We start from the raw sequence: 18,386 nt of genomic DNA on the forward strand, positions 1-18,386 counted from the left end.
CTAGTGTTAATCTGATAGCCCCGGGGTATCATTTCAACAAATATGTCTGCAGCATAAATGAATGAGCTAATGTCCCTGCTCTACTCAGTGAGCAAACCTATTTCCATTAGAAAGCAAAACTATATATAACTGCAGCCAGCTAAGACAACAGTATTTACCAACTGCGTGTGGAAAACACAGTATAAACACTCTAAATGCTGACAGACAAGAATTAACTGTATCGAACTTGACTGAAACTATAGAGAAATACACAGAGAAAGCAAGTTTTTCCTGGGGGGCGGGGGGAAGACAGTAAACTCATATTCAAATAAAACCAGTGATGCAAACCAAGGGACATAATATAACTGAGGTCTCCGATTTTATTACCACATTTCCTTGAAAAACTACCAAGACTATAATTAAACTAACCACAATGATCTCAATTAGTTTACAGTATTATGAAACGTACCAAATGGTTTGTATTTAGGAAAAAAAAAAGTATAATCCAAAAATCTGCAAAATGATCTTTTTTTTTTTACACATGAAGTGGTCAAATCACTAATATCTCATCTTATAAATGTTTACTCCTATGCCACCAAGTAATACAGATGACCTTCCTTTCTTGCATACCAATCACCAAAGACAGCCATTATCTTAACAAAACCCCTAAATAACAAACATATCTGAATTTAACCCAATGCTCCGAAAAATGAAACTCAAAAAAACTATGTATGTGCATCTGTGTATACACACATATACATGTATCATAAGGCATGGTTTGATAATCATTAATTGAGTTACACACATGACCCCCATCTATCTCATAACCAAACTGGTTCTTTGATGGTCAATGAAATCCAAATTTATAAAACAAATTCTAATTTCCAACAGAAATAGTATTATAAATTAGAGTTCTAGATCTGGAAACCTATTTTGGTTATCTGCCCCGCAACCCACCAAAAACTAAAATCGCAAAAATAAAAGAATATAAAACACAAAAATGTAGTTTAACATTCCTAAATATAAAACCAATCATTTAATAGAAAAGCTATGTCAAAACTTTTTCTTTGAGATATTTTATGAATGGGCTGAACTAATTCAAAATAAGTCAGACTAAGATGACCTATACTTTCTTTTCCTGGCAAATCTCCCTGTTACAAGTATTGGTATCTTTTATTTCTCCTTCTTACTTAGTCCATGTTACAGTAATTTGATCCCAAAATTTGGTGAATTTGTTTTTTCATGGGAAGGAAGTAGCTTGACTATACTAGTGTTATTAGTGTTACTGCAACCCTCAGGAAATCCTACATATGAGTTTAGCCGTTACTATAAAGTTTTAACTTACCAATTTTTTCAAAAAGGTTAAAAGTGGGAGTTGGGGATTAAAAGTCAAGCAGTTGTGAGAGATTCCTGTGCTTATTGTGCTTGCTTAGTCATATGGTTCAGACTTCATAAAAGATACTGCCAACATCATTGTGGTATATGCAATACTAAGAGAATTCTGAGGGCAACAAGTCACTGACTCAGAAAAATTCCAAATTTAAAAGACAGCTAGATCATATAAAGGTCATCATATTGAAAGTATGATCACCACAAAATACTCTATAATTATTCTTGAGACTACAAAACAATATTTTCTATCCTGGCATGCACAACATTACAACTTAACTATAAATCCATGCTCTAAAGCCGTAATTTATAAAAATATAAGATCTACTGAAGGAAGAATCATAGGTTGTATATAACACTTAGTGATCACAACTCCTACTTACAATTATTTTAAGTTACACTAAATTAATTTTCTAGAATCTTGATCCCTACAAATTATAAACACTAATTCTCATCTACTCTCATTCTTTTGATAAACACAGCAAGGAAGACTCCACCTCTGTGAGAGAGACCTATCTGTTGGAAGAGTCCAAATCTATTCAGGACAATGAGCCCATTCTGTCCCATATCTCAGCCTGTATCAAGGATGTGAATCTAAAGTAGACTACAATGCTGCAGCTCAGAAGTTGAGAAACTGAAGAAAGCTTCCAGAACTCTCATGAAATTGGGAAGACAGAAATTAGAGTTTTGGACTCACAAAGAAAAAGTCCAGGCTTTTAACTAAGTGCACTAAAGTGCTACACCGCAGGAATAAAAAAACAAAAACAAAAAAAAGGCAGAAATAGACCAACCCTCAAAAGATTGAAAATCTGCCTCAAATCTCTTCAATCTGATTAAATAGATTAAGGTGGTCCGTCTCAACCCTAACTAACAGAAAACATAAATCCTCTCTGAAGATAACATTACCTAATTATCTAAGCATTTTTTCATATACAATGTCCACCAGTCAATCAAACATTAGCAGTCATATGAGAAGATAAAACTAAAATACCATAAAACCAAGAGAAATTTTTTTTAAAGATTTTATTTGAGAGAGAGAGTGCAAGCAGGGAGAGGAGCAGAGGGAAAGGGACAAGCAGACTCTATGCTCAATATGGAGCCCGTCTCAGGGCTCAATCCCACGACCCTGAGATCATGACCTGAGTTGAAATCAAGAGTCAGAAGCTTAACCCACTGAGCCACCAATGTGCCCACCAGAAATTTTTTATTAAAAATCAGACCCACAGGAAATTCAGAAATTTAACGCAAACTTCAAGATCATTGCTATTAATATGTTCAAGATAAGAGGGGAGAATTTCAGCAGAGAACCTGAAATTTTATCAAATAATCAAATGAAAATTCTAAAACTTAAAAACAAAATGAGTAAAAATTAAGAATTCAACAGAAAGGGGTGAAGGGGAGCGGGAAGTGTACACTTCCAGTTATGGAATAAGTAATTCACATGGATGAAAGGTACAGCATGAGGAATATAGCTAATGGTACTGTAAGAGCCTTGTATGATCACAGACGGTAGCTACACTTATGGTGAGCATAGTATACCATGTAAATTTGTGAACTCACTATGCTGTACCCCTGAAACTAATGTAGCACTACATGTCAACTACAATTTAAAAAAAATTCAATAGACAGATTAGATACAACCATGCCCTTTAGTAAACTAAATCCTTTAAAACATTTTTCTATTGATATTTAAGGTTGTATGGTCAATTTATGTAAGCTCTTTAATTAAGAATATTAGTGCATCTTCTACCTTTTTGGGCATTTGGTTTTTCTCAGTTTTCTTGTAACTTTCTCTTAGTTTTAATCACTTATAGCAAATAAAAACTATGATTTTTTTCTTTATGGATGCTTTTGTATCGATTATGTTTAGTTCAAATGGGCATGTGTGCAGCTTCATTTTGTTTATGTTCTTTTTAAGATAACAACTCTTATTAATTTTTATTTTTTATTCGTAAAGTAAGCTTTACACCCAACATGGGGTTTGAGTGACCCTGAGATGAGGAGTTGCATATGCTACTGACTGAACCAGCAAAGCGTCCCATTGTCTTTGGTTTTTCATTTTGCCTTTGTCCCCTTTGACTATTTGGAGTTTATTTTAGTGCATGAGAAAATAACCTCACATTTTTTCCCAAGTAGTTAACCAACTCTTTAAAGTAAGTTTTTCATTATAATCATAAATTTGTATTTTGTTTATTGTAAATATATGTAACGCTAATTGAAATGGAGGAAATAACAAAAATAAATTTTAACTTTGTCCTACTACCTGCAAAAATACATAAATATGTATTTGTATGAATATCCTTTGATACCTAGATGTAAGTAATTAAAATGACTCAAAAACCCTTGATTACAGGTACTGGATAATTTAAAATACATCCAATGGAATACTGTAGAGCTATTAAGAAGAATGAAGTAGAATGTATTAATATAGAAATATGAAAAGGGTATATTGTTGAAAGACTAAAACAAATTATGACATTAATAATGGACTGGAAAAACTATTTAGTCAATAATTTGCACTTCAGAATAAATATGATGCTCTCCCCATAGTCCAGTGTAGCAATTAAAAACATTATGACAAATGCCTTTGGATTTGCTCCTCTCTTTACACCAATTTTGACTATGTGATCTGGCTACATGTTCTATAAAGGAACTGATTCAGACTTTGCATATACTGGCTTTTTAGTTACTATTATTCACTGAAACACAGTACTGTTAAGCATATTTAAAATATCATATGAATGGTTAAGGACTACATTTGCTGGCACCAAAATAATGTTCAACATATACCATGCTATATTTCATGCGTAAAATAGGTCTCATATCTTCGACATTTTATGTCATCAAATCCAGTAAGTTCAGATAACAGAATAGTAACTATACATATCATTAGTTTTGCTTTTCATGGTTCCTTTTATCATAAGATCGTTGAAATCAACTTATAAAAGTTAGGAAGCTATATCATAATTAAATTTGGCCAGTAACCCAGCACCCATGACTCACTGTTTAGTGTTTGCCACTAAAGATGTTCTTCAAATAGCTAAACCATATTGTGGCCTGTGATAAAGCCAGGCAAATATGCTTAAATATGAATTCCTTGAAAAATTATTCAATCTCCTTAAATGGCATAGCCAAAAACTTTCTTCCAAGAAAGGAGCTGCAGAAAAAGGGGGAAAAAATGTAATTACAAATGAGACTATTGTCCCTAACAGCAAGGAATGTGTCCAAAAAACTGAATTATTTTTTTATTAAAATTTCATGCATATTCTCATCTACAGGAAAATCTATGAAAAGGGACAAGCCACTTATCTAAATTCAATTTGTCAGGGGGACCTGGCTGGCTCAATCAGAAGACCATGTGACTCTTCATCTTGGGGTCAGGAGTTCAAGCCCCACACTGGGTGTAGAGATTACTTAAATAAACAAATATTTTTTAAAATAGTAATAAATAAATTCAATTTGTTAAACATAAATAACTATATGCCAAGCACAGTGCTATAAATTGGAAATATAAATATAACTAAAATAACTTTATTTATATCCTGTTTCATTGCAAAAAAATCTAAGGTAATCAAGGCATGATCCTTAAACTCAAGTAGCTTATACTCTAGAAGACATAAACTTAAATCAAATACATACTATAAAGGATAAAAAAATTTTTTAAGAATTATATTCAAGTTACAGAAGTTACACAACATACCCTTTAATCAGTGCTACAAAACAGAGACCACTATTACACAGAACACAATGTCCAACAACAGGGGCATGGTCAAGCAAATTATGATGGAGATCACTTAATTCAATATTGTGGTACATTTGTTTAAAAGTTTAAGAAAAAAGTTAATATCATAAGAAAATCCTTATGCTATTATGTTAAAGACAAAACTGAATATGAGGTACACTACCAATGATTTGAAAAATTAAAATTAAATTAGCAAAATTACAAAAATAGGAAAAAAAAAAGTAGGAGTAATTATCTTTGGGTGGTTATAAGTTTTTATTTTTTACTCTTTACATTTTCCAATTTTCTATAGTAACCATATATTATTCCTATAATCAGGAATGTAATAAACATCTACAAAGATATCCATAATATTTTCTGGCAAGCCATTTAAACAAGAAGCAAATCCTATTATCTATTAACTGAACAACACGGTATAATGACCTCTGAAAATACAGCAAAAAAAGTTTCATCAAAATGTAGACTGATGGGGCATCTGGGTGGCTCAGTTGGTTAAGGGTCTGCCTTCGGCTTAGGTCATGATCCCAGGGTCCTGGGATCGAGCCCCGCATCCGGCTCCCTGATCAGCAGGGAGTCTGCTTCTCCCTCTCCCTCTTGTCCCTCCCCCTGTTCCTTCTCTTTCTCTCTCTCTCTCTCTCTCAAATAAGAAAATCTTTTTTTTTTTTTTTTTAAAGATTTTATTTATTTATTTGAGAGAGAGAGAGAATGAGAGACAGAGAGCATGAGAGGGAGGAGGGTCAGAGGGAGAAGCAGGCTCCCTGCTTGGGGACTCGATCCCGGGACTCCAGGATCATGACCTGAGCCGAAGGCAGTCACTTAACCAACTCTTTTTTAAAAATGTAGACTGGTAAGAAAAGATTGAGAGAAATGAAAGACCTCACTTTTCTAAACAACCTCTGCTAGAAATTAAGACCAATAATTACATTATTAAATGACATAACTGGGGCACATGGGTGACTGACTTTTGCTTTCAGCTCAGGTCATGATCTCATGGGTTGTTAGATTGAGCTTGCATCAGCCTCAGCGGGGAGTCTGCTTGAAGATTCCTCCTCATGCCCCTCCCTCCACTAACTCTCTCTCGCTCTCTCTAAAATAAATAAATCTTTAAAAACTTTTTTAAAGTTAAATGACATAACTAAAGTAATAAAAATCACACTGGGTACTTTCTTCAGGTCACAATCTGATTAGGTGCATTTTATATACTCAACAGATGTTCTCTATCTGTGCTATCCCATATGGTAGCCCCTAGCCACATGTGACTACCCAACACTTGAAATAAGGCTAGTGCAACTGAGGAACTGAACTTATTTTAATTAGTTTGATTAATTTAGCCACATGTAGATAATGGCTACCACACTGGCCAGAGGTGTTTTTAGATACATTCTAAGACAGCTCTCTTAAAAGGGATTAAGAGGTGCAAACTTCGTTATAAAATAAATGTCACAGGAATAAAAAGTATAGCATAGGAAAAATATAGTCAATAATACTGTAATAACTATGTTTGGTGACAGATAGTAACTATACTCATCATGGTAAGCACTGCATAATGTATGGAATGGATTGCTGAATCACTATGTTATACACCCAAAACTAGTATAACATCATAGGTCAACTATACTTTAACAACAAAAGAACTACTCAATAAAACTACCCTCGACTGGTAGCACTAAAACTTGAGGAATTGGAAAAGTAGGTAAGAATCATGAAAGGAAAAGAAGAAAAAAAAAATTCCAACATGTATCCAATTAACAGAGGTTAATGGAAGGGGACAAAATGGGTAGTGATCTTACAGCTGAAGAAAATTCAGAATTTATACATTTGTATATACGAGTAGTTTTAATTATTTTCTTTGTTAAATTTAAATCTACACTTTGTCAATTACTAAAGAGAAAAATCATGCTGGATTTATAAAATAAATGTAGCACTAAGAAATTCTACAGCGGGGCGCCTGTGTGGCTCAGTTAAGTGTCCAACTCTTGGTTTCGGCCCAGGTCATTATCTCAGCATTCTGAGATCGAGCCCCACATGGGCTCCATGCTCAGCAAGGAGTTTGCTTGAAATTCTCTCTCTCCTCTCCCTCTGCACCTCACACACACATCTCTTTCTCTCTCTCTCAAAAAGTAAATAAATCAATCTTTAAAAAAGAAAAATTTTATAGCACAGTGAACATGTGACCAGCTGGGAATGGCAAATTTTTCCATAGCATTTTATTTCCTGTACTCAAAAAAGGAAAGACTCAACAAACTAAAAGGTTACACAAACAAGGACTTATTCTCAATAGTTCTGGCATCTGTCTCTTCCACCAGTGAATTTCTTCTTCAGGTATGCAGTCAGTCTTGGTCTCACTTAAAAGATAACAGGTTAAACAGGTTCTGGAACACCCAGGCTTTAAAAATATTTTGCCATAACAGATTACAAAAATTAAATTTCTTTAAGAAGTAAATGTTTTATATGATCATAAATTTCAAGTAGTTCTTGGCACTCTTATGCTCCTAGGGTGTGATGTGTTTGTCCTGTGAATGCTATTATGTCATTACAGACCAAGAAGAGTAGGCTAAAACAAAATGACGAGAACGAAAACCAAAAATGCATCAAGATTTCTCAATGGATTAAGAAACTTAGAATAGACTATAAGATTCAAGCTGTTTTCCTCAGATCATAAGTACAGTAATTTAAAGCTAACCACACCTAAAACTAAACCTTTAACTGATGAAGGACACTAGCATAGTTCGAAGACTTAAACAAAGGCTAGGTTGAATGAAGCCTTCAGAATAACTATCATCTACAATATAAACCTTAAGATTGAATTACTACTAGTCTAGGGTTTATGGTGGTTTTCAACTTTACAGATTCAGAAAAGTTTATTTTAACTTCTCATTCTTCACTAATAAGCAAAAAAGTAAGTTACCTGAAACAATTAATTTAGTCACTGGTACAGGGTACCTCCTAGGAGATTAATTTACCAACCAGAACTGTCTCAGAAATAAAATATAAAAGGCCTTAGAAAAGGCATAACTTAGTGAAAAAAGTGCGTGATTTGGAGTCAGATAGACTTGAAATAGAGTATGAATTCCACCACTACTACCAAGTTATATAACTTCCTTCTCTAAACTTCACTCACATCAATCAACAAAGACAATAATACATTGCAGAAATGTTGTGAAAAATACGTGAAGGAAAATAAAATGTCTATAAAACATAGTACATACATAAAAGGAATTCTAATGAAGGATAACTATTAATTTTTAAAATCTATTAAAAAAACAAGTTGCCCTTTGCTACACGTTTCTAAAAACCGTATTTCTGGGGCACCTGGGTGGCTCAGTCAGTTAAGCATCTGCCTTCGGCTCAGGTCATGATCTCAGGGTCCTGGGATCGAGCCCTGCATTGGGCTCCCTGCTCAGTGGGGAGCCTGCTTCTCCCTCTCCCTCTGCAGCCCCCCCTGCTTGTGCTTTCTCTCTCACACACTCTCTTTTCTCTCTCAAATAAAGAAAATCTTAAATAAAAATAAATAAAAACCTTATTTCTTTGACAATATTAAAGAAGTGATGGTAATTTTTAAGTATCAACTTGACTTGGGTTCAGCTGCAAGTGACAGAAAATTCCCCTTAGTGCCTTTATGTCTGCCTTAAAACAGTTAAGGATCCTTTTGAAGGACAGTGATATAATCTGTTGCTGTCCCAGGAGCTGGAGCTGTCATATCCCCTCCTCTCTTTCACTTCCCATTCAAACAATAAAGGCCATTTGTACCATTAAAAAAAAAACAAAAACAAAAGTTAAGTGTGGATACAACAGCTCCCTCAATCATCAGAGATCCAGGCTCCTCAGCTTTGTTGCCATCAACCCGAATACACTGCTCCCACTTCATGATGTGGGACAGCAAGCACCAACACCAGTCATTAAAAAGAAATGGCAATTGGGCGCCTGGGTGGCTCAGTCGTTAAGCGTCTGCCTTCGGCTCAGGTCATGATCCCGGGGTCCTGGGATCAAGCCCCACATCGGGCTCTCTGCTCCGTGGGAGGCCTGCTTCTTCCTCTCCCACTCCCCCTGCTTGTGTTCCTGCTCTCGCTGTGTCTCTCTCTGTCAAATAAATAAAATCTTTAAAAAAAAAAAAGAAATGGCAAAAAAAAAGGATACATAAGCTCCCCATAAGGACTCTTCCTCAATGTTACTCATAAACCCCTTTTGTTCACATTCCAAAAGCCAAAACTACTCATGTGGTCAATCACATACAGCGACAAAAACTGCAACAAAGAATAGATTGTGGTGATGGTTATACAATACTATGAATGTACTCAGTGTCACTGAAGTGGTTAGAATGGTAAACTTCAGGTTATATATATTTTACCACGATAAATAAGAGATTTAGAAAACACTGAAAATGCTAAGTAGAGATGTGATACATAAAAAAAGGACACAAACCAAAAATCTAGAGATAAAAAAAAAATCATGTGTGAGATGAAAAATACATTGTATGGGACCAACAGGAGACTAGAAATTGCAAAAGAAAAGACAACAGAACTTGAAGACATAGCAACAGAAATTATCCATAATGGAACACAGAGGGGAAAAGAAAACCAAAAAAAGTAGATAGACTCTCAGTAAGTTGTGGGCCCACATGAAGGAAACTAATGTATATAATTAGAAGTCACCAGAGAAGGAAAAAGAAAAGAAAAGAAAAAAAACATGTGAAGAAATAAGGGCTAGAAATTCTCTACACCTGATAAAAACTGAAACTATACAGATCAAGAGGCTCAACCAAAGCTAAAAACAAGAAGCATGAAGAAAACAACAACAGGCATATCAAACTGATTAAAGCCAGTCAGAGAAAGAAACTCAGGGAAAAAAATAAATAAACACACTATGAACAGAGGAATAATGCAAGTCAGAAGATAGTGAAGCAACATATTTAAAGTATCAAAAGTGAAACAAAAACTATCAATCTAGAATACTATATACAGCAAAAATATCTTTCAAAAATTAAGGTGCCACTAAATAAAAATGAAATTACAACTTATCAAAATTTGTGGGTGGCAGCAAAAGCAGTAAAGAGAAATTTATAACAAAAAATGCAAGCTTAGGGGAAAAAAATCTAAATTCAATAATTTAAGCTTCCTGAGGAAAAAACCTGAGAAAGAATAACAATTTAAGCCTATAAGCAGAAGAAAAATAAAAATGAGAAGAACCTCATACTTATTATGATGGCCACTATGAAAAAAAAAAAAAAAACCTTAAAATAACAAGTATTGGCAAGGATGCGGAGAGACTGAAATCCTTGTGCACTGCTGATGGGAATGTAAAATGGTGCAGCCACTATGGATAACAGTCTGGTAGTTCCTCAAAATATTAAAAATAGAATTATCATATGATCCAGCAATTCTACTTCTGGATATACACTGAAAAGAAGTGAAAGCAGGGTCTCCAATATTTGTACACTTGTGTTCATAGCAGCATCATTCATGACAGCCAAAAGGTGGAAGCAACCCATGTCCATCTTCAAATAAATGGATAAACAAAATTTCATATATAAACACAATGGAACATTTCCCAGCCTTGAAAAAGAAGGAAATTCTAACATATGCTGCAATATGGATGGATGAACCTTGAGGGAATTATGCTAAGTGAAATAAGCCTTTTGACAAATAAGACAAATACTATACAATTCTACATATATAAGGTACCTAGAGTAGTCAAATTCATAGAGACAGAAAGTAGAAGGGTGGTTGCCAGGGGCTGGGGGAAGAGGAAATGAAGAGTTGTTCTTTAATGGGCATGGAGTTTTATTTTATTTTTGTTTTTGTTTATTTTTTTGAGATTTTAAATAATCTCTATGCCCAATGTGGGGCTCGAACTCACAACCCTGAGATCAAGAGTCCCATATTCCACCGACTGAGCCAGCCAGGTGCCCCATAATGGGTATGGAGTTTAGAGTTTCACAAGATGAAAAGAGTTCTGGATCTTGGTTGTAAAACAATGTAATGTGCTTAACACTACTCAACTGTACACTCAGAAATGGTTAAGATGGTAAATCATATGTTATGCATTTTTGTTACCACAATAATAAACAAACCTGGCATTTGTTGAAGGCTCACAACATGTCTGTCACTATGTGCTTTAGATTACGTCATTTAGGGGCGCCTGGGTGGCTCAGTCGTTAAGCGTCTGCCTTCGGCTCAGGTCATGATCCCAGGGTCCTGGGATCGAGCCCCGCATCGGGCTCCCTGCTCGGCGGGAAGCCTGCTTCTCCCTCTCCCACTCCCCCTGCTTGTGTTCCCTCTCTTGCTGTCTCTCTCTGTCAAATAAATAAATAAAAAAAAAAATCTTTAGATTACGTCATTTAAACTTAACAACTTTATAAAGGAAGTATTATTATTATCCTCCATTTTACTGATAGGTTCAAATGTTAAGCAACCCATAAGATGACACAGTTAAAGACAAGAAAATAAACCCAAATATGACTCCAGAGCCTGAGTCCTTAAACAACTTGTTATGTTGTCTCTACTTTGTTAAATGGTTATTACTTTTATGAAGGAAGAAATGTTATCAAAAGAAATATTCATAGGGATGCCTGGGTGGCTCAGCTGGTTAGGTGTCTGCCTTCAGCTCCAGTCATGATCCCAGGGTCCTGGGATGGAGTCCTGCAATGCGCTCCTTGCCCAGCAGGGAGCCTGCTTCTCCCTCTGCCTGCTGCTCTCCCTGCTTGTGCTCACTCTCTATTTCTCTCTCTCGCTGACAAAATCTTTTTTTTCAAAAAAAAAAAAAAATGTTCATAATACATACGGGGGAGGAGTTTCCCAGCTAAAGCAGTTGATGTTTTGACGATAGAGCATGGTACTTTTCAAGATTCCATATATAATGAAACAATTCCATGTTTATATTCCAAACAATTTTAAGTATTTCATTAGATGCTGGTTGTTCCGCAACAATACCTCCATTAACACATACCATCAATACTTTACAATCATCTATTTAGAGTATTTTTTTTTTTTTGGTGGTCCTATAAAATATACAAGGTTATTTGTTTTAACCCAATGTCACTGTTTTTAACAATTTTCAACAATCCCTTCTTTAAATTTTCCATTTAATTTTCTAAATAATTACACCCGGTACCAAAAATTGTTAAATGCAAAATAGTCAGTTATACATTCTTCTCATTAGACAGTTTTACTCAAATGTCCTAAAACAATATGAAAATGACACAGGTTAAAAAAAAAAATTCTACTCAAAAAGGTTAAAACAGGTGTTCTCTTTTTTATTAAAAAAAATCTATTATGTGGGTATAAGAGCTTAGTTTTCATTCAGAGATATAATGAAATAGGCCATTCTAAAGGCCTACACAAATTCCACAGTACCAGTTAAGGCAAAAGAAGACTATCCTCCCTATTTGTCACCATCTATTAACAACCCTACTGTATGAGATGCAGTGTAGCCTACCCAAAGAATGTGGAGACATAAGGCAGAATCCCAGTTTCCTCATCAGTAAGATAAAAAATAACAGTAGCTATTTCAAAGGGCTTTAGGGAGAAGCAGAGGGATTAATATATATACAACCACCAGAGACAACAGGTATGTTTGCTGCTATCCTTACTGTCATCTTTGTTGTCATCATTACCATCTTCCAACATGCAAATCAAGTCCCTGGTCCTTCATAATGCTTTTCTACTATTTCCAAAGTCCTGTGACTTCTACCTTTTCTTAATTCATGGTATTCACAACCTACTGCTCTAAAAATAGCAAGTAAGGCACTCTTTTATATTACTGTATTTATTGCTCTTCAATTCATCATTTAACTTTCCACTTGACAGTAAACTTTATCTTCCCAAATAAACTATGACTTCTTACAAGTACCTGGACTATGTTTCAAACGTTATCTTACACATGGTAGAAAGTTAAAAAAAAAATGATAGTTTTCTCATTATGGGATACCAACAACTGTGGAGTTCTTTTCCCCTTTCCTGGGTTATACATTCCATTTCATCCCTAGCTTAGTCCAATGATCAGCAAACAATATCTACACTAACACTAATGCTCTTTAAAGATATTGTACTTTTGGGGTACTTGGGTGGCCCAGATGGCTAAGCATCTGCCTTCAGCTCAGGTCATGCTCTCAGGGTCCTGGGATCGAACCCCACATTGGGCTCCCTGCTCAACAGACTGTCTGCTTCTCCCTCTCCCTCTGCACCAACCCCCCCCCCCCCGCAGCTCGTGCTCTCTCTTGCTCTCTCATAAATAAATAAAATCTAAAAAAAAAAAAAAAGAAAAAGATACTATCTTTTCTTGGGGTACCTACGTGTCCAACTCTTGATTTTGGCTCAGGTCATAATCTCAGGATGGTGAGATAGAGCCCTATGCTGGGCTCTGAGCTCCGTGAGGAGTCTGCTTGAGGATTCTCTCTCTCCCTAGGCGCCTCCCCACTGTGCACACCCACGTACACGCTTTTTCTTTCTTCAATAATATCTTTTTTAGAAATTTTTAAAAAATAAAGATACCGTAGGGACACCTGGGTGGCTCAGTTAAGTGTCTGCCCTTGGCTCAGGTCATGATCCCAGCGTCCTGGGATTGAGCCCTGCATCAGGCTCCCTGCTCAATGGGGAGCCTGCTTCTCCCTCTGACCCTCCCCCTGCTTGTGCTCTCTCTCTCTCTGATAAATAAATAAAATCTTTAAAAAATATTTACAAATAAAGATACTGTAATTTAATCATCACCAACCTCGCCCTAATTCTGCTATCCAAATGTAAATAAAAGATAGAAGCCTCCATCATCTCCTTTACTTTAAAAGACATAATTACTAATTTCCTTTGTATCCGCCCAGACATATGAGAGAAGAACTGAAGATATCACAATTTATTTTTTTAAGATTTTATTTATTTATTTATCTAAGGGTAGATCATATAGTTAATTATTCTCTCCACTTGAAGACATTTAAAAAATTAATTAAGAAAGATTAAAACCCCACAACTCACTTTTGGAGAAGCTCAACCTGAACTTAAGAAGATTTTGGGGAGAATAAGTTGAAAAAGCAGATTTAAAAGATATTCTAAAATCTGAAATCCTTTTAAGTGTTTAGAACATTTTATATTAATTACTTTTCTAAATTATCTATTCAGCTTGTCCAAAAATAATGGTTACCAATTTCTTATACAGAGCTTCCAGTTTTTGCTTTAGGAAATAAGCATAATAATGAGAAAAGGGAGCGCCTGGATGGCTCAGTCGGTCAAGCATCTGACTCTTGACCCAGTTCAGGTCTTGATCTCAAGGTTTTGAGTTCAAGCCCACATTGAGCTCCATGCTGGGTGTGGAGCATACTTAAAAAAAAAAAAATGAGAAAAGAACACTACTTTAGGACTCTAAAGGTATAGATCCTTTTATAGTTCTGCCATTTATTGGCTGCATTTCTTTGAGCAAATTATTTAACCTTTCCAAACCTCAGTGTCTTCATTCAGGAAACTAAGAAGAAGAATATCTGCCCCATATATTTTACAGATCACTCTATCATATGAGAAAACACGCAAAAATGCTAAGATACTAAATCTTTTCACTACAGAATAAATAAAACCTTTACTGAAAGAATTTGTTAGATTTTACTGATAGATACAGGCTTCTCAGACTTTTTTTCTTTAATATGACTTTAACACAGACAGGTAACATTTTTCATTATGTATGCAAAAAATGGGCAACTAACTCTGTTCTATTTAGAAGGGGTCATAATATTTTTTAAATATGTGAAACTAAGTATTTCTAAAGAGAATATTTTTAAAGAACATGTCATTTTGATGTGACTAGAAAATGAAACAGAAATCTAACAAATTAATAAAGCACTTCAGGACAGTGCCTGGCACACAGTAAGAACTACTACATGTCTTTTTTTTTTTTTAATTCCAGTACAGTTAACATACAGTGTTACATCAGTTTCAGGTGTACAATATAGTGATAAAAATACGGAGTGCTTAACAAATTTGCATGTCATCCCTGAGCAGGGGCCATGCTAAATCATCTCTATATTGTTCCAATTTTAGTACATGTGCTGCCGGAGCGAGCACGAGAACTATGTCTTACTAACAATATTACTATTATTGCTATTGACAATTAACTTTAATGATATATCATAAAAAAACACTGTATTCAATATGCTAAGTTTCAAGTACTTATCATTAAGAATTTTAAAGAATTTAAAATATCGGGGCGCCTGGGTGGCTCAGTCGTTAATCATCTGCCTTTGGCTCAGGTCATGATCCCAGGGTCCTGGGATCCAGCCCCGCATCGGGCTCCCTGCCCAGCGGGAAGCCTACTTCTCCCTCTCCCACTCCCCCTGCTTGTGTTCCCTCTCTTGCTGTGTCTCTGTCAAATAAATAAATAAAATCTATAAAAAAAATATATATCTTCTACAGTTTAAAGGAAGTTTTACATATAGCATTTATATCACCATTTTCCATTAATCATATTTTATACACACTTCTCACAACAGAAATCTCACAGGAAGCATGAGTCCACAGTGGCAACCCCTCCTTAGAACACTCCTCTAAGGAAATCCTCTTTTGAGTTCTATAAACCATCTGTCCATCATAATTAAATACATAACCAGGTCAGTTTCTAAAAAATATCATTGTAAATACATATTTGTGTTCTCCATCCAAAATCTGAGTTCAAACCAAACTAAGTACAATGAGGCAAAAGTATTTCCATATACTGCATATTAGTAATATTTGGGGAGTTAGCATTTTCATTCCAAGCAGAGAAACATACAAGTAAAAAAAAAAAAAAAGCCTGGAAATGGGAAGAAATGGGTAGAATTTGGGAGGAAGAAGAGAAGTTACAAGAGATAGGGCTGGAAAAGTCAGAAGTCAGATCATTAACAATCTTGTAAGAAATTATCATTTTGAAATTTTCCGAGTAAATGGGAAATTAGTCATTTAAGTACTTTAAGTTTGGGAATAATAGGATTAGATCTGCATCTTATAATAAGTAGTTTGGTTGGAGAGTAGAAAATGGATAGGAGGCTAGGAAAGAACAATGGGGAAGAGAATACTGCAAGAACCTAAGAAAAATGTGATGGTCACTTGAAGTGGGAAAGTAGCAGTCAGATGAGAGAGAAATTAATCATATGATGGAGGTAACACTGACAGAATCTAGTGATACTGAATGTGAAGTCAAAGATGACAGATACCCAAACAGCCAGATTTCTGGCTCGATCCAAGCCAGATGGATAGTGGAATCACTAATCATAGCAAATGAAGAAGATCTGAAAGCAAAGGGGGAAAAAATAATGTTGTTGTAAATATGCTGATCTTGAAGTATCTGTGGTATATCTGAGTGGAGATGCCTAGTAGGTAGCTAGCTGATGTATGAGCCTAAGGCTCAGAGACAAGCTTTCAGGTGGAAAAATGGAAATCATCAACATACAGATGATAAAGAAAGTCCTAGAAATAGACACAAGCTTAAGAAGAAGGCAAAGAATGAATAAAAATAATAAGAAGAATCCCATTTAGCAGAGAAAGAGAAAACAAAGGAGCCTGAGAGAAACAGCTAGAGATGCTCTGAGTACTGTCATAGAAGCCAAGAGAGCAATTTGAGAAGTGTCAAGTACTTCTGAACATTCGATGAGATGACAGTTTTAGCAGCAAGGAAATCAGCATGATTTTGAAGTAAGCATGTTAGTGATGGGACAGGATGGGAGGGAGATTATAGTGTACTGAGGAGTGAACAGAAAATGAGACAGCAGAGTTTGTTTTGCTGGTGAGGGGAGGGGCAAAAGGTAGAAAGAATTGAGCTTTCTTTCTAGGGGTCATTTGGTTATTTGTTTTAGGTGATACATTTGAACAAGTTTAGCCAAATGAGAAAGAATCCAAATTAAGAAAAAGATGAAAGACAAACAGAATTAATCAACAGAAGGAGAAAATGAGATCCAAAGCACAGTTGGAGAATCAGCCTGAGACAGAATGATGGACACCTCATCCACTGAAACAGAAGGAAAAGTAAGAACAAATGGTACAGAAGAGATAAACTAGTGAGTCAAGTAACAGGAAATTTAAGGGATCTCCTTTTGATGGCTTCTATTTTCTCATGAAGTAAGAAGACCATCTGTGGAGCATACTTTGCTCAAAAGAATGTTTAAAACAGACCCTATGGAAAATGACAGATTTGTTCTGCCACCCTGAAAGCTCTTACAAGAAACAGACCAGGAATTCACAGTACCACTAATCTGGGTAGTAATTTTTTTCTCCATCAGTGCTCAATGAAGACCTTTTGTATAGGCCAGACAAACTGATCCAAAATTTAGGTGCAAATGCATAGGATAGATATTCAATAGGGCAAGGAAACAGAATTCTGGCAAGAGGTCTGAATGGACAATGGATTCTTGCCTGCTTATACAGGAAGCATTTGGTGAAGACAGGGGTCAAGGAACTGCAGATCTCAAAAGCATCAACGAATAGGTTTAATTTTAATAAAAGGATAAGAGCTCAGGAACAGGATGTTTGAATAAACGATCTCAAAGGTAAAGCTGATTTCAGGTAATGGTAAGGTCCAAAGTAGTTTCATGGGAGTAAGTAATTGAGTTAAGTGAAGATCTCCACTGGAGATGAGGAAACTGTGAAGCCAGGGTCCTGGGTACTCTGTTCATATAAACACTGAATTCATCTAGAACTATGGCACAACCTTGCATGGAAAGGAAGTCTATGAGTCAGAAGTCTATGTCTTCAATGAGCAAGCAGAGATGTATATCCCAACTATGTGAGACTCAGCAACGGGAATTTTAACAGGAAGGTTTTATAGGCACTGTAGTGCAAAGTAAGAAGGAAACCACTTCCTATATTTTCCTACAACTGGGATCTGTAGAGAATAAAGGAAGGTACAAGTTCCACTAGAGAGGGCTTTCCCTTAGGAAGAAGACAGGTGGTGTTACCTAAAGATAAAAGCAACATTCAGTAAAGAATCTGAAGATGCAAGTGATTATGTTTAACCTTAGAACAAGGGTAAAAAATGTCTGAAAAGGAGGGGAAGAATAGGTGAGGGAACAAGAATGAAAAGAGATGTGTATAATGGCTTGTATCTTGGGCAGGAAAAGGCAATAATGTGATTAGATCTGGTGGGATCACTTCATGGGAAGATGGTTAAGAGGACAGGTTTCAAGCGTTCTCTAAAAGAAAAGACACCGCGTCTCTCGGGAGTTAGCCGGTGCCTGCAATTGGAAAAGTCTATGTCTAATGTGTCATAAGAGTCATAACTCTTTGGAAGGAGCCAAATGAAGTTTGGATAATTTATATTGGTTTAAGGCTAC

At 35.6% G+C, this 18,386-nt stretch overlaps 1 protein-coding gene and 1 non-coding gene across 4 annotated transcripts in view; both read right to left on the reverse strand.

Moving 5' to 3' along the window:
* Nucleotides 1-18,386, reverse strand: part of ROCK2 (Rho associated coiled-coil containing protein kinase 2) — a 140,552-nt gene that overhangs the window by 99,295 nt on the left and 22,871 nt on the right. The gene's annotated exons all lie outside the window — the stretch shown is intronic.
* On the reverse strand, nt 15,043-15,150 carry LOC116648303. The gene has a single exon (XR_004302497.1). It is a non-coding gene; the product is annotated as a U6 spliceosomal RNA (small nuclear RNA).

Source organism: Phoca vitulina, unplaced genomic scaffold, assembly GCF_004348235.1.
Source record: "Phoca vitulina isolate PV1807 unplaced genomic scaffold, GSC_HSeal_1.0 scaffold42, whole genome shotgun sequence".
NCBI classification, from domain to species: Eukaryota; Metazoa; Chordata; class Mammalia; order Carnivora; family Phocidae; genus Phoca; species Phoca vitulina.